The 20,382-nt window shown below is 43.4% G+C and overlaps 1 protein-coding gene across 1 annotated transcript in view; it reads left to right on the plus strand.

Moving 5' to 3' along the window:
* The first annotated feature begins 287 nt into the window (after positions 1–287).
* FBXW7 (F-box and WD repeat domain containing 7) overlaps positions 288–20,382 on the plus strand; it is a 134,945-nt gene continuing 114,850 nt past the window's right edge. The window contains 1 exon segment of the mRNA XM_032224220.1: positions 288–389. The gene's annotated coding sequence lies outside the window, so the exon portion shown is untranslated.

A 20,382-nucleotide genomic window follows, 5' to 3' on the forward strand; every position in this document is an offset into this window, starting at 1 on the left:
GGGGAAGCGGCGGGTAACGCTGTGGTGGAGGCGGCAGCGGCTGCTCCGCGGGAAGCGACTCCCGACCCATCGCTGCTGCTGCCGCCGCCGCCTCTACTGAGTTTCCCAGAAGCCTTGAGGCGACGAGAGCTTCGGTGACCAGTCCTGGAACGTCAAGCGGTGCCCGCCTCAGAAGCCCCCCGAGTGGAGGGGTCCCGCTCCCCTCGAACTTGCTACCCAATCCTGTTGGCCGCTGCTTCCTCCTCCTCCTCCTCCTCCTCCTCCCCCTGTGGGGTGAAGAAGGGTGATCCCGGCCAATCTCTCCGCTTGGTCCCAGCTCCGCTTCGTTATCCCTGGAAAGCCGGTTGGACGCTGCTGCTGCTGCTGCTTTAGCTTCCGAAGTGTGCAAGGCGAGTGGAAGGGAGAATGAAATGGGGGGGGGGGAGGTCGTGGTGGTGGTGGTGGGCTTATCTTAGCATCCTGGGGGGTCTCCAGGCCCGGTAATTTTGGGTGATGCACGTGGTGCCTCCCCCCCCTCCCTTCCCTCCACCCGGTATCGCATGAGAGGGAATGGGAAAGGATGCCGGGCTTCGTCCTGAATGGTTCCTGGTGGAATATAAAGGGCAGCCGCTGTCCCTTGTTTCATATGCGCCTCACGTTGCAGGACTGTCTGCATGGTCTGCTGCGCTCAGTGACCCACCCTGTTAACTACGGTGGGGAGTTCTCCCTCAGGGTCAGCCAAAAAAGAAAAGAAAAGGGGGGGAAAAACGCATTGGTGCATCTTGAGGGAACTTTTAAATGCCTTTGTTAACTAATGAGGGAAGAGAAGGGTTTGAGAAGGCCAGTTAAGAGACTCCGACTGTTTTCTTTCTTTCCGTAGAAACAAAGTAGTTTTAAGTACACTGATCTCTTCCACCATGGAGGCAAAGAGGCTGGTTAGTGGGTGATGAGAAGTATTCTGGTTTAGCGTTTTACCTTTATTTATCCAGAATGGGTTCCATGGTTGCAATAAAACTGAAGTGCATTTAAATATATTCTATCTACACAATGGGCAACATCACTTAATATTAAAACAATAGTGTGTTATGAAATAAAGTTTTCAGCAGTTATAGTATCCTAATCTTTATGTTGCTTAAAAGTTGGAGATTCCTTGTATCTGAGGAATCAAACACTCTTTCTTGAGTCTTGCATTCCTGTATTTTAAATTATATTTTAAAGTATGTTGCTTCAAAATCCCATATATTGTCTCAAACAATGAAAATGTGTATAATGCCTACTGGTACATTTGTTGCAGAATTAGCCCTCTATTTACGGTAGCCTTGTTTACCAGATGCATAGAATATTCTGAAAGAAAACCATATTTGTGTGTATGATTTAGTGTATTTAAATTGTATGTATAATATACTACCAATGTTTATTTTGCTAACATTAAACTCCATATGTTATGAAATGAGCCTTAGTTATCAAAAATTATCCCATAATACATTTGCTGGTCTTAATGATGACAGAGGACTTTGCTTTTGTTTCAACTAACACAATGATCTTCTGAAAACAGATACCTTACCTGTAAAGTGTTTGGTGTATACTTTTGATTACATGTATAGTATGTGAAGACTCAGGTAATGGAAGGGCAGACAAAAACAACTGTGACTATATATTTACTTCTCACTGATTGCTATTAAATTCAGTGGGAAATGTCTCTGAATAGATTATTTTTTCTACATAGCATTTTACAATTATACTATTTTCTCTGCACTGATTTTAAATGAACTTAGGCATTTACATCAAAGCAAACATAGTTTCATTCACATAATTAAATAAGGCCTAGTTTGATTATCCATGATTTATTAAATCACAATTATATGAGTTTGCAATGCATATGTAAACATAAGGGGTTTGTACAGTATATTGAGTCAAAATAAAATCACATTGGGTGGAAGTTGAGTCATGGGAACTGTACTTCTTTTCTTTTTTAATTTGAAATGTTTCACTACTTATCCGGTAGTGTCTTCTTCAGTTATTACAATGGTAGTTCAAATATAATTTGTTTATAAAAACAGTTTTTAAACTTTATTGAGATACATTATTGATAGAAAATGGAAAGGGCTTGAGTAAAAATGATTTTTTAAAATTCTACACAGTCTTCACAAAAGTTAATTTTTATATTTTTATAATCTATTTAGAAAGGTTAAACCTTAAATTATAGGCTTACTACAGAAGGAATATATGTAAGAATGAATTGGTTTACTCTGGAGGGAAAAACAGGTTATGGCCTCTTCTGTCATCTCTTTATTATACATGCAATCCTAAAAGAGTACCTTAGATAATACATTTTACTGGATTTAAAAAAACATGCTTCTGAACAAACATTTTTTGAATGTTTGGGTAATTGCCAGTCTTGCATCAGAAAATAATGGAAATGAGTGTACTACAGTTTTTATGAAGTACATAAATTACTTTTATTGCAGTCTTAATGCTAAAGACTGATAGTGAAATACTTGCATATTGCCTCCTGGAAGCAATATGAAATAGATGCTTTTCCCAGATCCTTCTAATTAGTTCTTATTAGTTTTATTTTTTACTCGATCTGAATTTGTCCTTGTTTTCAGAGGTTACTTTATCAACAGACCTGCAGCTTGCCTTTTTGATTTGACTATTTCTCAGCAATTATGGATATTGCTTGGCATATCCCTGTTTTACCTACCCTAGCTCAAGATAACAATATTAATTTCTTATATTAAGTTTTAAGATTTTATCTGAAGATAAGGGCAAGATTAATTCTTACTCTTGTGGCAGTTATCCTTTTCACTTCTCTGTTATCTTGTTCTCCCCTAAAATCTGCTCTTTCAAACCTCTGAAAATGACAGATGTTATCTATGATGTTATCTATGAGTAACATAGAAGGAAGGAAACTCCCTTTCCCATTCACTGATGAATTCGAAATAATAAATATATGTAAAACATATTGATAGTTGACTAAGTTATTGAGCAGACAATTTGAATACTTGTATAAGAATGGGAGAAAATGTGCATTTACATACACAATGTAGAAAATAAGTTATTTGAAATGGAAAGCTGCTTCTGAGATGTTTATATAATTATGTGGATTCATCCTCCTTTAAACAAAGCAAATATCTTGTGTAAATAAGTGAGAAATTTGGCAAGTGAAATAGTTTCTGCTACTTCTTTTATTGATGAGGAACTGAATTTTTTTCCACCACTAAATCTAGTGAGTTCACAAAAAGAGATGAATAAGTAGAACACTAGTATGTATATTCTCATACTTAGATACCTAAAAATTATGTCAATTTCATGCAATAAAATTATTCACAGTGTATCTTTTACTATTGGACTTGATTTCTCATTAAATGTCTTCAAAGTTATTTTAAGACTGGTAGATCAGAGCATACAGTAATGAAGCTTACATTTTTTAAAAAAATTATATAATTTATTTCTAAATTGTACTTTTTGTGTACTTTTTGAATCCTTAGGGAGTAATTCTGCTTTAACATGATTGCATTTTCTGTGATTTTTCCTGAATGGATTTCAGCTTCACTTGAAGTATATGAAAGTCCAAGTAAAGTCCAAGTAAACCAAGTATGATTGCTAGCTTGTTATAAATGTTAATTGATGTTGGGGTTGTATAGCAAAAATTGCATATGTCTATAATTAAAAGCTGTATTGTAATGAACATGCACAATAGGACAGAGTTCTAGTTTTCAGTTAGTATTTCACAAATTTGTCAGGCTGTTTTGATTACAACATGCAAAATTGTTTTGCTTTTTAACATTGTGTTGAAGATATAAAGAATGCTGGCTATATAAGTTTTGAAAAGTGTCCTTAGATAAAAATATACATATAAGCAGTGCATCGTATTTTTTGTAGATGGAAAGGTTCTAGATAGATTATCAGTGGATTCAAGTTCTGAAATTGTTTTCATGTTAGTTTACTATGGGCAGAATCTTTTTATGTTGTTTTTAAATTTGATAAATATCCTCTTAGTTATAGAGAGACATAAGATCCTATGGTAGCTTTGGTGATAAGCAATTTGAGGGTCTTTACATTGAAATTTAGAGTAGTGTATTCCATAATAAAGAATTAAAAGACTATTTTGTGTATCTACATTTTTAATACGAAATCACTGTCTTCCTAAAAGTTGTTCTAAGATGGTCCAGTCACTAGGTGCTACTTACCTCATGAACTTTTTGCCTTGAACAACTCCTCATCAGTTTCAACTCAGACAGCTAAAAGTATGTTGTAAGTTTTTCTTTAGTATTCATCAATTAAGTATTAAATTTATAGATTTGGATACAATATTACACAGGGAGATATTGGTCAGTGATTGTTTTTATACAATATATTAGAATAATGAACATACATAGTTTTTATGTGCACTATTTGTACCTCAGTAACAAAATTTACTGCTTGTTTTGACTTTGTAACCAAAAATTACAACCTGTGACATATTAAGTCACAAAACCTGTTTGAAGGGCAGTGTATCATGGAGAGTTAAATTGTAGTATATATGTGTTACAAGCCATGTCTTTTAACTTAATTTGTCCATTTGACTGAGCATTGAATATCCTTACTATTATTTACCAGGGTTGCATCACACTTTTATATTGCCATACTAATTAGCAGGGCCAAGTCGTTAACACACTTCTGGAAAACCAGGGGAGTAAGTGCTTGCCTTACTTCTGTGGGTAAGATGTTCCAAGTGGCGAAGGTCACAGCAGAGAAGGCCCTTTTAGATCCCATTAGGCAAGGGCATTGTTTTACTTGCATTTGTCTCAAGATATATTGTAGATGTATTTTTACCAAAGTTTTAAAACATACTTGACTTTCCTAATTTAATTTTTTATTTGCTGGAAGGAAAAAGATAGTCAAGACGGCTTTCAGAAAAAAGCTGGAAGTTTCCAAGAAAAGCATAGACATTGAGTTTGGATAGGCCTAGAAAAAAAGTTGATTATATGAAAAGGTGCAAATGTAAAAAAACAACAACCAGAAACATCAACTATTCAAAGTGAAATTAAGTTGGGGTTTATTTTTGCTTAAAACTGCAGCTTTAAGTATAGTAGATATCTATAGAAGAATGTATGGTAGATTCAAAGGAGATAAATGATGTGGATGGATAAGAAAAATGGTATGTTGAAATTTAATTTGTAGTAATGTAGTTAAATAAGATACATATCTTTAAATTTTATTTTTATATTGCTTTTTTAAATATGGTCTCAAATAGCAATAAAGCAAAAAAAAAATTGTGTATTTATATTGAGATTGTGACTTCTTCAAAGCTGACATCATTTTAATTAAAGAAATGTTTTCTAAAATAACTTCTATAAAAATTTTAAGCTAAATTTCTCCTGTAATCACTTAACTGCAAATAAAAATGGTTGGGAAACATTTAAATAATTAATCTAAGTTAGTTAATCTGTTAGTTATACATAAGTGCATAAATATTGAGGATTCACAAGACCAGGGCATTGCTGATGGAAATTGCATGAAACATAAACTGTCTTTATAGTACCATAAATGCCTTTCCTACTGAAATAGCAATTCAGAATCCTTTTATTTAAATTTAATAGCTTGCTCATCATTTGTGAGATACCATGTTCACTGTAAGTACAAGTGATTTGTTCTTTCCTAATTTGCTTTAGACATTTTAGAAAAAGAGTACAAAGAGGCAAAAGACAAGTAAGGTAAAATAATAAAGATATAAATAGTAAATATTTATAGTAAAATACCAATAAGTAAAGCAAGGGATCTAGAATGTCATTGAATGTATGTTAAACTGAGATCCTGATTCCACCTGCCTTTATATTCCATATGTTCTATATAAGCAGCCAAGTTAACAAAATATAATTTCCTGAGATCCATTTGAACCCCCCCCCCCATCTTGCTGTTCTTTATAACAACTTTATTTTAGAAATTGCTTTTCAAAAACAGTCCAATTAACTTATGGCCTGAAAAAGAATTCTATAGCTGCATGTTCCATTATCCACTTGCACACATAAACAGAGGCATGATAAAGATAATCCTCAAGTTACAATCATTTAGCGACCATCCAAAGTTATTACAGTGCTGAAAAAAGTGAATTATGATCAGCCCTCACACTTAAGACCATCTCAACATCCTTACAGTCACATGATCATGATCCAAGAACTGGGATTTTTATCATAAGTTGAGGACTATCTCTATACCAATGTTGTTTTATTTAAGTACAATGACAATAAAAATTATACTTACTATACACACATACCTCTCTATGGTTCCATTAGAAACTTCAAAAAATATAAAATATTGTAGATAGGAGGAGAGGCTTATATTACTGAAAGGAAACAGAGAAAGAGAAAACTGAAAATGAGGCAAAGGAAGAAATAGCTGTGCAAAAGAAGAAATAGTTTAGATTATTCTTAAACTTTGTGACTTCCTAAAATGATAAAAAAAAATTCTGAGCAATGAGTTGAACTAATGAACATCCTTTTCAGTCTAATCTGTTTTGATTGTGAGAATCAAAACTTTGAAAAAAGAAGCTTAAGAGCTGAATGACGAAGAGTTTAGCCCAATTCGCATTTTGAAATAAGGTAACTGAGGCTTTTTATTTTCAACTGACACTTGGATTTTGATTTCACCCCTTCAGTAGTTTCACTTGTTCTAAAAGTGTATGGTACAGATTATACCTCTTTCCCTGAATAACTGCTGCTGATTATTCTAAGCATTCTAAATCTTAATTTTATAAGTAGTAAAGTCAAAACAAATGCCCCCAAAACCAAAACCAAAATTGAAGACTGCTTTCCTTGTTGTATAGCTCACCCATGAATGCTAACAGATCCTCGTGATTGGCTTCTCAAATTTTATTTTATTGGGCAATGTTCTTTTCCTCTTCTAATTTTTAATGTTTCTTATTTGGAGTTTAATGGTTGCCTTCTATACAATTTATAATTTCTGTGTTGCTGGCCTCTGATTGATTGATTAATTGATTAGCTGTCCATCTTACCATAGGGTACCTCTGGGTGGCTTACAATATTAAAATGATAAATCTGTATAATAAAATACTATAATATTCAAAACACAATACACAGTCCTAGATAAAATACAGGAGAAACTAGGACGAGCAGGGGGAAAGGTGGGATCTATATATTAATCTGTTTTATTAATCTCTGAAGCCCCTCCTTTTGTGCCCCAAGCCAATTGGCAGAGCTAGGTCTTTAAGCTCTTGCGGAAGGTCAGGAGGATTGGAACCGACCTAATTCTGGGGAGAAGATCTTCCAAAGGGCGATTTTATATATAGAAGAAGCATATAAAGGATCCTCTGGCTCATGAACTCTCTTCACCTATTTCTTCTCTCACACTATAACTAGAAGATCCAGTCATATCATGTATACATAGTTAGGTTTGACTTAAATATAACACTTCTGAGAAGTATCTAATACAGTATTTGTTTAAGAGAAAGGTATGAAAGCACATGAGGTTTATGCTGACATAGGATACTTGTAATAGTAAATCATTGCTGAATATTTAAGGATTGTTTATCACTATTCCCAAAAAGCAGTACATCAATATTTAATAAATGGGTTCCTCCCAATGATGAAATTCAATTTTTTTACTACTGGTTCTGTTGGCATGGCTTGGAAGGATATTGCAAAATCCCCATTTCCACCCCACTCTGGGGCCAGCCAGAGATGGTATTTGCCGGTTCTCTGAACTACTCAAAATTTCCGCTTCCGATTATCCGGAACCTGTCAGAACCTGCTAATTTCACCCCTGCTTCCTCCATATTTTGGATTTACATTATTCTGTGTCTATGATTTCAAAACATTTTCCTTGTTTGGCAATTGAGCCAGTCTTTCTCCATAGTGAGGGTAGGAGTATCCAGGATGGGTTGACCTTGTCCTCTCGTTGATTGGACCGAGTCAGATAGGCTTTTTGGGACACGCCCCTGTCCACCAGATACTGCCCAGTTATCGACTCAGTCCCTCAACTGGACGGTTTGCCATACTGGATCTCCATTAAATTTGGGGAAAAAATATTCGAAAGGACGAAAAACAGCAAAAGGAATTGCCTCCCTGCTGCAAGAAGCCGCATGCGAGCTGGACAGCTCCCCGGGCTGTGAAAAGGACTGCTGTAAGCCCTCAGGGGTGGCACGCTGCCCAGGCCACTGAGTGAGACAAGATCACTCAGTGACGAATCCTGCTGGGCAAGCCAGAGACAAAAGGCACAAGCCTTACCAAGGCAAGCCCTGCTGCGGAGGCTCCAGCAGCGCCGGAGCGCTCTACCGCTCCCCACAAGGGTCAAGCGGCGAACCGCGGCTGTTTCAAGCGCTGTGGAGTGCCGGCGCCACTTCCACATGACCCAACTGGTTGGGGCCACGAGCAGAGCCAGCCTAAAGAGGCGCTGGACTCCTGCCACCAAGCCAGAGGCACAAGGTAAGCCTTGCTGCGGAGGCTCTACCGGCGCCAGAGTGCTCCGTCGCTCCCCACAAAGGTTGAGTGGCGGACCACGGCTTTTCCAAGCACTGCGGAGTGCCCGTGCCTCTTCCATATGGCCCGACTCATCAGAGGGGGCCACGAGCAGAGCCAGGCTACAGCGGCCCCGGAAGGAGGCAGGAGGCGAGGAAAACCGGTGGCAAGAGCGCGCGGCAGCCCTTGTCTGTGAGGACTAGAATGTGCCTGTCCTTGACAGAGCAGTGGCATTGTACCAGGTCCAGACGGACCGCCCTGAGTTCCAACCAGTTGATGTTGTGAGTCAGTTCCGTCTGGCTCCATTGTCCCTGCACCATCTGATCTTGCAGATGGGCGCCTCACCCCAACAGGCTGGCATCCGTGTTTACCGTCACCAAGTCTGACGTTCTGAAGACTTCGCCTTGGTTATCGCTGAGGACGTCCACCAGGTCAGTGAGCAGGAGACCTCTGCTGGGAGATGGACCATGGTCTGGGAACAGCTCCTGCGCCTTCACTGGAAAGGCAAAAGGAACCATTGTAGGCCTCTGGTATGGAGGCTAGGGACAATGCCAACGGTGGAGACCATGGTACCTAGCAGTTTGGACAAAGTGGCTAAGGACACCCTACCTCCCGTGACTACCTGGGTAGCTAGCCGTCTTAGGGAGAGCTGTCTTTCTGATGACAGAAAAACCCTGCCTTCCTCTGAATCTATCAGAGCCCCTAGGTGGATTAGACTAGTGGATAGGTGGAGATGGCTTTTGGCCAGGTTTACTGAGAACCCATGGTTCCTCAGGATTGTCATAGTGGTGTCTAGATCCCTTGGAGTCCCTTCAAAGGAGGATGACTGTATCAGCAGGTCATCTAAATAACATTGAATCCCGACCGGGACCTGTCTCAGATGCGCTGCCAAGGCAGCCATTGCTTTGGTGAAAACTCGGGGGGCGGAAGACAGCCTGAAGGGCAAGGCCCAGTATTGGAAGTGATGCCCTAGGTAGCAGAACCTGAGATACCTCCAGTGCTCCCGAATGATTGGAATGTGTAGGTAGGCCTCTGTGAGGTCTATGGAAGTGAGGAAGTCCCCCTGCCTAATCCCCTCCAAGATGGAGTGGAGTGAGTGCATTTTGAACCTTCTATAACGGATGAAAGATGTTTCAGGTCAAGAATTGCTCTCCAGCCCCCTGATGCCTTGGGGATTACAAAGAGGATAGAGTAATACCTCTGACCCTGCTGGTCTAGAGGCACTGGATGGATGGCTCGGATGTCCAGCAGGTGCTGTATGGCCTCCTGCATCAGTAACCTCCGTGCCGGGTTATTTGAGACCGGGCAGATCCGGAAAAACCCTGGGGGGCGGAAAAGAACTCCAGTGACAGGCCATGCCTAATAGTGTTCTGTACCCACTTATCAGAGGAGGAGCGGTCCGGTGATCAGCGAAGTACGCCAAGCACCCCCCAATGGGAGGTGAATTGGGTCTAGAATTAGTTTTTGCAGAAGGAGCGTCCCCTGCCCCCTCCTCTGCCCCCTCAAAAGGGCCGCTTCTGCTGCCTGTCTCTCTGCTGTCTATCTGGGTATCTCTGCCTGGCTGAGAAATCCCCCTGGTACTGCCTGGCACCTGAGTACCCCGCATCTGACCCCCTGAAAGAATCCTGACCCTGGAAGGAGGACCCGAAGTCTTGCCCCCGGGAGTAGGACCGTCTGGGGTAAGGCGTCACCCTGCACTGTCCCTTCCTTGGAGCAGTGGGAAGCACCTTCTGCTTGTCCTTATTCTCGCCCAGGTAGGGGTCCAGAGCTGCCCCCAAAAGGGCATCTCCTGTGAAAGGAGCAGATGCCAGGCGCCACTTGTGGCATACATCCGCCTGCCACTGTCTCAGCCACAGCAACCTACAAAATGCAATGGCTGAAGCGATCACCCTGGAGGCAAACCTGGCTGCGGACAAGGTGGCATCCGCCGAAAATTGGATGGCTGCCACCAGTTTGTTGATGTCTTGGTGCGCTCTGACCTCGGTGATGGGGATTCGTTGCTGCAGCTCCTGTAGCCAGAGTAAGGAAGACTGGTTGAAGAAGGAGGTGGTGGTGGTGGCTGCCTTCACCGCCCATGCAACTGCTTGATGCTCCCTTTGGAGGGTGAGGTCTGCCTTCCTGTCCTCCAACTTCAGGGCCTCCTCTGGTTCCCCTGGCAGATTAGTGGGGGTATGCAGTGCCAATACCAATAGCATCGATGGAAGGCTGAGATAGTACCCCGGCCATGTCCTGGTCCACACTGAAGAAGGTCTTTTCTGTGGATGTGGGCGTGGGTCCCACTGTGGGGGCTGCCCATTGGCGCTTGACTGACTCAAGAAAGGCCTTGGGAGTTGGCACTGTGTTGGTCTCAATGGACTGCTCATCAAAGATGGTTTCTGCAGAGAACCCCTGGTGTTGAGGTGGTGCTTCTGCTGCTGGGTTTCCGAGCTTGGGGCTGCCTTGGCTTTGAACAGGAGTGACTTATACAATGAGGGCTGGAACAACTCGGTGAAGGCCGGCTTAGGAGGGGGCATGCCTTCGTCTTCGGATAGTTTATCCTCCCTAACTTCCCTTTCCTCGCAATCAAGGTCACTGTCCTCTTGTGATGAGACTGAGGAACTAGAAATGTCTTCCCCCTGGGATTCCAGGCCCTCTGGTATCCTAGGAGAGGATGCCACCTGAGGCTGCATTTGTGGCTGCTGAAGTGCCGCTGTCATGCATTCCTGGAAGGCCTGCATCATTAGGTCCTGAAAGTTGGGGACCCCTATGGGGGGTTGCTGGCTGGAACCCATGCCCACCTGTGCTGGAGGGAAACCCAGAGGTGGTAGCCCCGTGGGCAGGGCTGAACCCAGTGAAGCCATATGTGGGGGGATTGCCACCCCTGAGCAAGACCCCAAAGACCTGAAGTGTCAATAGGGATCCTTGCTTGCAATGTGGGTTCCTCCCCTGTGGCCTTGCCTGTTGCAGGGACTCCAGGGGCCTTCCCCTTCTGTCCCAGGCCTGGGATGGACTTATGGCACTTGCCTTCTTGTAGAGCTGCTCCGGCCTCCTGTGCCTTCTCCTTTCATACTTAGAGGGTTTGGAAGGCTTGTGACCACCCTCTGCCTCCAGCTCTGCCCTGGGGGAAAGGTGCTTTTTCTTGTCTCTAGCCTTTGTCCCCCCCACCTTCTGGGCAGCCTCTGGGGTGGCCACTAACCTGGGTTGATCCTCTGCCCCTCAGGTGGGGCTTCTGGCTGTTTTCTGGCAGCTTGTGCTCCAAGGAGCTGCTGTGCGCCCCTGCTGCCGGTTCTTCCTCCTTCTGCCTCTTTCTGGCGCTGCTAGAGGCTTGGCTATGCCCGTGGACCCCCTCCAATGAGGTGGGCCATGTAGACAATGACGTGGGTGCTCTGTGGCATTTGGGAAGCCGTGGTTCGCTGCTCAAGGGGAGCAGCAGAGTGCTCCGGCGCCCGGCAGAGCTTCCGCGGCAAGGCTCACCTTCTGGGTGGGAATCCAGCACAGCCTTTGCTTGCCGATGGCCCGATTTGTGCCCCGCGGCGCTTGAGAAAGCTGCGGCTTGACGCTCGACCCTGTGTGGAGTGGCAGAGCACTCCAGCGCCTCTGGAGCCTCCGCGACAGGGCTTGCCTTTGGAAGATTTGTGCCATTTGTCTCCTGCTTGCTCAGCAGAGTTCCTTTGCTGAGTGATACTTGTCTCACTCAGAGACCTGGGCAGCGTGCCGCCCCCAAGCGGGCTTTTGGCAGTCCTTTGTGCAGCCCAGGGAGCTGTCCAGCTTGCATGCGGCTGCTGCTGTAGGGAGACGGATTAATCCTTTTTCTTTCTTGAAATTTCTTCCAAATTATTAGAGATCCAGGATGGCAAACCGTACAGTTGAGAGACTGAGTTGATAACTGGGCAGTGCCTGGTGGACCAGGAGCGTATCCCAAGAGCTTATCTGACTCAGTCCAATCAACGAGAGGATAAGGTCAACCTATCCTGGATACTCCTCCCTCACTATGGAGAAAAAGAGGTTTTTCAAGTGATTTAGACAAAAGTTTAGCTTTCCCTAGTTTCATGGATATGTTATGTGTTGAGATTATATTTGTGTTAAATATTACAAACAGCAGTTAAGCAGGTCTTTTTTTTAACATTTGAACTCAAGTGCAACAAATAACTGCATGACTCACAGATTTTCTCTGTATTAACAATCAAATCTCTATTTCTGACTGTTATTATTTCTCTTGAAATTTATTATTATTTATAAAATTTATTGGCTGCCAATCTTATTATAGGCCAGTGATGGGCAACCTTTTTGGCGTGGTGTGTCAAAAATCGGCAAAAAATCGAGCATAACTCGCGTTGTGTGTCACTTCGACAAAAACATAATTTTGCGCAATTTATAGTTTAAACTACAAAAATATATAATTGCAATATAATTGTATTTAATAAACCAAAAACAAATTATTTAATATACCTGCTTAGTAACTTCTTTGTTCATCAGTCGATTTCGTATGTTGCCCTTGATATTATTGAACTTGTTTGGGGTGCCGTGAACCAGGGCTGTGGAGTTGGCTGCCGTGAACTGAGATAAGTGAGGGGGAGGGCGAATTCTTTAACTAACCTGCCTATTAGTGACTTTTTTGTTGCTGAATTTCATTGGCTAAATCTTCAATTGAAGGTTGGTATTTTGTACACTTCAGGCCCAAGAAAGCGCTACTAACCTCATCTGTCAATCTGTTTCTTTTGTTGGTTTTGATATTATTTAATGCTGAGAATAAGGTCTCACAAAAGTACGTAGAAGGAAAAATTGTGAGTAAAGCTGTTGCTTTACTTCATTTACTTCATTTCTTTTGCCTATCTACCTTCTCTGTCTTTCTGCTCTTTCCCTGTCTTCCCCTTACCTCCCTCCCTCCCTTCTTTCCTTTCTAGTTCCATCTTTTCTTCTTTCCTCTCTCCCTCCCTTTTTCTTTTTTCCTTACTTCCTCTTTCCTCTTGCCTATCAACTTCATCCTCTTTGTCTTTCTGCTCTTTCCCTCTCTTCCCCTTTTCTTCCTACCTCCTTCCCTCTTTTCTCCCTCCCTTCTTCTTTTTCTTCTTTTTTTCTTCCATCTTCCTCCTTCTCCTCCCATTCTTTCTCCTTCCATCCATCTTTTCTCCTTCCATCTTCTCCCCCCTCCCTTCTTCTTTTCCTTCCCCCCTCCCTCCTTCCTTCCTCTCCTTCCCTTTCTCGCACACAGGAAGGGGAGGGGAGGCTTTCTAGTCACTTTCACAGCATAATTTCTTTATCTAACTTTTAAAAAACAGCAAATCAAACTTGAGATTTTCGTAATCTGCGAAGCACCAAGTTATTATCTTCTGTTGTTACAAATTCGCAGCTACTCCATTCTTTCCGATAGGGAACTGCATTTCCCAAGATGCCTCAGGTCCTCAAAGCGCTGAACGCGGTTTTGCAATTGACTCCAGCGAGGCCCGGTAGCCTCGCTGGGGTGGCTGTCAAGGCGCTGACAGCGGAGCAGACGCGCCGTTTGTTACTGCTTCCAGCAATCGAGACGGACGAGGGAAGCGGCGGTGGCGGACGTCAGCAGCGACTGTAACGACCACGCGGGCGAGGTGCGGAGGAAGAACGGAAGGTCGCTCCCGCCCGCGACGACGGCTCCAGCCATGGACGAGCAGGCTGGCCCCGGCGTCTTCTTCTTCAACAACAACAACGCGCTGCTCTTGCCGCCACCTCTGGGTGGGAAGCAACCAAGCCTTGCAGACTCGCTTCCCACCGCAGCACAGGGGCCGCACAGGCGTGGTTGCTTCCCATCCGGAGGTGGCGGCAAGAGCAGTGCGTTGTTGTTGTTGGGGCCAGCCTGCTCGTCCATGGCTGGAGCCGGGCAGCGACTGTAACGACCGCGCGGGCGAGGTGCGGAGGAAGAACGGAAGGTCGCTCCCGCCCGCGACGACGGCTCCAGCCATGGACGAGCAGGCTGGCCCCGGCGTCTTCTTCTTCAACAACAACAACGCGCTGCTCTTGCCGCCACCTCCGGGTGGGAAGCAACCAAGCCTTGCAGACTCGCTTCCCACCACAGCAGGCTTCTGGCGGCTCCCGGGCAGCGATCCCACTGCCATCCGCCCGCCCCAGACTCCCTCCCTCCCTCTTGCAGCCCGCCCCATGCGAATCCCCCCCCGCATCTTCAACAACAACAACGTGCTGCTCTTGCCGCCACCTCCGGGTGGGAAGCAACCAAGCCTTGCAGACTCGCTTCCCACCGCAGCAGGCTTCTGGCGGCTCCCGGGCAGCGATCCCACTGCCATCCGCCCGCCCCAGACTCCCTCCCTCCCTCTTGCAGCCCGCCCCATGCGAATCCCCCCCCGCATCCCAGGTTTCTCTCTCAGGGTAGGGAGGCTGCGGGCTGGCAGTAGCCGCCGCGGGCTGGCTTCCCCCTCCCGCCCCGCCTCACCTCGCCTCCTCCACTAGCCTTTGTCCCTCCACAGTAGGGTGGCTGGGGGGAGGAGACGGCCCGCCCGCCCAACTCCGCAAAGGGGGAGAAGGAGAGGAGGGCTGTCTCCTCCCCCCAGCTGCCCTGTGGAGGGACAAAGGCTAGTGGAGGAGGCGGGGGGGGGGAAATCCAGACTCCCGAGGGAAGGCCTTCCCTTGCTAAAGGCTGCCGCCACCCACTCTAAGCGGCAAAGCCTCCCGATTCCCACCGGTTACTCACCAGTGAAGCAGCAAAAGCAAACAGCGAAGGTGAAATGAAATGGAGACTCGTGCGGCGTGCTTAAGCTGACTCCAGCCAATCAGTGAGCTGGCTAGGATGCCGCGTGCTTAGTTTTCCATCCCAGCCAGCTCACTGATTGGCTGGAGTCCAGGCCAATCAGTGAGCGGCAGACGGCTGGCTTAGATGGGGGAAAGGAATGAGCGAGCTAGCGGCAGCTAATGATGGGCGGGAGAGCCAGCAAGCGCCGAAATAAAGCGGGGGTTTTTGAGAAGCGGGCGGGACGCGGCAAAAATGATGAAAGATCGTTCCTGTCCCACCAAAAGTGGGACGTCTGGTCACCTAGGGATGAATCCTGTGCGTGTCACCCCAAATGGCTACGCGTGTCAGCACTGACACGCGTGTCATAGGTTCGCCATCACTGTTATAGGCTAATTCTGGGTGGCTTACAGTCATAAAAATATATTTACACATCTACAATTAAAACATAAATAAATTAAAATCAAACATTAACATCTAAGGACATGTGGGGAGATGGGGGCAAAGTAGGATCTGTTGTTACTCAACCAGCGACCTCCACTGTGCTATTTCACCGCTGGGTCCCCAAGCTGACTGGCAGGTTCTTACAAAAAAATAGGGTTGGGGCCAACCTCACATCAGTGGGCGAGATGTTCCAGAGGGCAGGAGCAACAACAGAGAAGGCCCTCATCCTGGACCCTGCCAGCTGGAATAATCTGACAGGACCTGCAGCATGCCTTCTCTGCCGGCACAAGTGGGACAGGCCAATCCCAGTGGGGTGAGATGGTCCCTCGCGTAACCTGGACCCATGCCATGAAGGGCTTTAAAGGTGATCACCAACATCTTGAATTGCACCCGGAAGTAGACTGGTAACCAATGCAGCTTGTGGAGCAATGGTGTTACAAGTGCCATTCTTGGGGTTCTCAAAACTGCCCATGCCGCCACACACTGCACCAGCTGTAGCTTCTGAATGATCTTCAAAGGTAGCCACATGTAGAGCTCATTACAATAATACAAGTATTTTGGATATTTCATTAGCATAGGATTATCGGCCTAATTAAAATATTTAATACATGAAAGGAACAAGAGATGTTTGATAGTTTGGGATGTTATTTTAATCTTTTTTAGAATGGACACTTGAAACTTGTAATGCTGAACTTAAAATGAACTGTTAGCTGTGAGATGAAAAAATGCACAAGGAAAGGGAAAATCACTCAATACAAAGGGCAACTGCTATGTTTCAGTTTCAGTAATGGGGATGAATCCTGTTGACTGTTGCCTATTGGACTAAAACAGACATGTAAAAGTTTGTCAAGTACCATCGCAGTAGGACTAATGTCTCACTTAAATTTGTTTCAGTCTTTTTATTTTTGCCGACCAGTTTTGTTTTTACATATTTGGGATTAATGTTAAAAGCACAGTACATTCTTAATGTGCAGTGATTATAAGGAGAAAGTTTGATTTTTAGTTATGAATAAACTGGAAAAAATAGGGAATTGATAATGTTTTCAACCTATATAAAAATACTAAGACTTCAAGAGACATTTCTAGACTTTGTGGGAAAGCCAGAAATATTGCAGTTTGATGCATTCTCCAATGCGTCTGATGTTTCATAGACTAACAAAAGGTTGCTTTATTAGTAGCTTTAATGAACAAATCGCTTTATTGGCTTAGGCATACTGGTAGCTTTGTCGGTCCAAACAGCAATGAGTTCTTATTTCAATTCACTATTGTGCTCAAGTAGTGAAGTGATAGCCATTGACCTTCTACTAAAGCACAATAAAAAGTTTTTTTGTGAAGAACAGAAGTATGCAAGGAAAATGGCAATGCCTTCATAGCTTGTGTGTTCAGATAAGCTCTTGTTTGGTTCTCAGTATATAGCCTTAAAAATATAGTATTAATTGTCTTTTAGTGGACCTGCTTAAAAATGTAACTTCATATTTAATTTGCATTTCATCCCTGAATTGTTACTCTTGGATTCAAGGCACATTGACATTTATATAACTGAAAATAATGTTATATATAATAATATATGTTATATAGCTTTTATACTACATTAGTATCCCAGATGAAGAATTTTATAATTTAAAGAAATTATACTTTGAAATTAAATTGAAATGTTGTTATCACTATGAAATGGCTAGAAAGGAGTTCAAAAATAGTACAGATATATTTTTTCATGAAGCTTTATCATAGTAACCTTCCATTCAAGAACTAACAATTCTGCTTATTTTTTTTCTGAAGACAAGCATAAATGGCTAGGTGCTTTCATAGCTCTTCAAAACAGCCCTTCACCAAAATAATTAAAGTGCAGAATTAAAAGATGGTGCATATACACACATTTCAAATTGCTTAATGTCAATTAGCGTTACTACCAGAGATGATTGTGAATAAATAATAGCCTACATTTTGTGTCCTATTGATTGTTTATGGGCTAGGTTTCAGCTGAGCACTCAGTTGAACTTTGAAATACATAACAGTAGTTACAGAGGAGGAAGCATAGCAGTGCTCCTTTTTGTTTTCCCAAGACAAACCCTTACACATTTTAGGATTAGCTGCTTAGGTTGTCCCTTTTCTGAAATAGAACTGCAGAACCTATTGTGAGAAGGTGGTTGAGGAATTTCTTCTTCTTTCCCGCTTTTCTCATTTATTGGAATATTTGTGTAAATACTTGTATGAAGTAGCCTGTATGAAAATCAGTTAGGATATCTGAAATTCATGTTCAGGAAACAGGGTATTTTTTACTACTTTTTAAATCTTATTTTATATTCCTGCATAAATGGGAAAGGTTCCATTGAATAGCAACTTGGTTTGGGGTAATATATTTTCTTTGAATTTAACTGAAATCAGATGAGCATAGCTTAGGTGAAAGATTTGTCAATAGCTGCAGAAAGGCAAGTGATAGTAAGCAAAAAGTGATGGAACTTGGAAGTAAAGAGAAATTAGATACTGAGGCTTTAGATCAGGGGTGTCAAACTCGATTTTATTGAGGGCCGCATCAGGGTTGTCTTTGATCTCGGGCAGCTGGGGTGGGCATGGTTGGGATGGGCATGGCCAGCTCAATGTCACTCATGTTGGGGAGCTTGTGGCGTCCCAAGAGCTCTGCCAGGAAAAACGGGCTTCTGAGCTCTGTTTTTGACTGAGAAAGTCTCCTGCAACCTCCTGCCAGCGAAAACAAACCTCAGCAGGGCTGCATGCGGCCTTCCCGAGCTCTGTTTTTGCTGTCAGAGGCACTATGAACTTGTCTTTCACTGTTTCCAGGGTGGCCCTGTGGGCCAGATCTAAGCATCCCACAGGCCCGAATCCGGTCACAGGCCTTGGGTTTGACACTTCTCCTTTAGATGGAAAGTTATTGACCCAGGAATACAGTAGAAAATAAGGCAAGAATTAATAAAGATTAATGCTTGTTCAGGGGCACAGTGGCTCAGTGGGTAAGATGCTGAGCTTGTTGATTGAAAGGTCAGCAGTTCAGCGGTTTGAATCCCTTGTGCCGCATAACGGGGTGAGCTCCTGTTACTTGTTCCAGCTTCTGCCAACCTAGGAGTTCGAAAGCATGTAAAAATACAATTAGAAAAATAGGGACCACATTTGGTGGGAAGATAACAGAGTTCTGTGTACCTTCGGAATTTAGTCATACTGGTCACATGACCACAGAGACATCTTCTGACAGTGCTGGCTCTTTGGCTTTGAAACGATGAGCACCGCCCCCTAGATTTGGGAATGACTAGCACATATATGCGATGGGAACCTTTACATTTACCTATGAGTTCATTAACTTTGCAGTCTGGCTTTTTAGTTGTATTTTTGTGTGTGTATTAAGGCACAGGAGTATATTAACTGAAAGATATATTCATTCACACACACACACACACACACACACACACACACCATAAACATAAACAAACATACATACATTCTAGGATAATTCTAGGATTATCAGCATTCTGATCCTAGGAATGAAAGGATTCTTTCTGTTCAAAAGTGATCCAGAATCTACCTGTTTCTGGCAACTGACGGACCTGAAAGGCTTTCAAAGGGAGCTGGAGCTAATATCTGATGACCTGCACGGTCCTGTGAATAACCTGGCTGCTGCCTAAAATAGGGAGGTGGCTGGATCCTTGGACAGAATTGTGTGTGCACAACCTCTCTTTTCTCCCATCATTCCCAGTACTCCCTGTGAGGAGTTGAGGGGGTTAAAAAAGATCAAGAGACATCTAGAGCACTGCTGGAGAAAAACAGGATATGAGTCTGATTGGGTACAAGCTAGAGCTGCTATTAACACCTATCACATGGTGGGAAGAGCAGTGAAACATCAGTATTTCTTTGCTTTTGTCATGTCCTCAGCATATCAACCAGTGGGTCTATTTAGGATTCCCTAACCCTTTGGGGGGAGGGCAGCTCAGAGGCCTACTTTCAGGACCATATAGAGGAATTTTCTGTGTATCTCGCAGATAAAATTGTCTGATTTTATTCCCAGTTGGATGCTAACCCTGTTGAGATACCAGAGGAGCAAACATATCCAGTTATCTTGGAATAATTTCACCCTGTGTGTCCTGAGAAAGCGAACAAAGTCAAAGTCCTCCCAGAAGGAGATGTGGGTGGGTCCGACTGATGGTGAATTCATCCTTGATGGAGATGATGTTTTTGACTTCTTTAAAACAGGGCTGATGTCCCCTCTCCTTTAGAAACCTTCATTGTTGCTCTTGGCAATTTTTGTCCAGGCTCCCACCTTCCCATTTTAGGGATGGTGGTTGAGAAGATGGTGGCATTGTGGTGCATCCATCTTAGCTCTTCTTGATCTCTTGATGACTTTCAATACCACTGATCAGGATATCTATTTAGACCGATTTAGGAAATTGGGATATGGGTAGGGGAAAAGGGAGGGACGGAAGGGGGGAGGAGAGAGAGAGAGAGAGAGAGAGAGAGAGGGAGGGAGGGAGGGAGGGAGGGAGGGAGAGGGAGGGAGGGAGAGAGAGAGAGAGAGAGAGAGAGAGAGAGGGAGAGAGGGAGAGAGGGAATGAATACCATTTTCTTGGTATTAATAATGTCTCAATCTCTACAGATAGATAAATAAGGTATTACTTTTTTTGGACTGGACAATGCAGTTATCAATATACAAATATTTAAATGTGAGTTATGTTTGCAAATGTTTTATTTTTTAATGAGAAATAATTTCTGCAAGAGCAAATTTTACAAATGCAAAAATATTTTTAATGCACTTTATAATTTCTACTATTTTAATATTCTAAATTCTGACAATCCTGCAATTAT

The sequence above is a fragment of the Thamnophis elegans genome, chromosome 9 (assembly GCF_009769535.1).
Source record: "Thamnophis elegans isolate rThaEle1 chromosome 9, rThaEle1.pri, whole genome shotgun sequence".
NCBI lineage: Eukaryota > Metazoa > Chordata > Lepidosauria > Squamata > Colubridae > Thamnophis > Thamnophis elegans.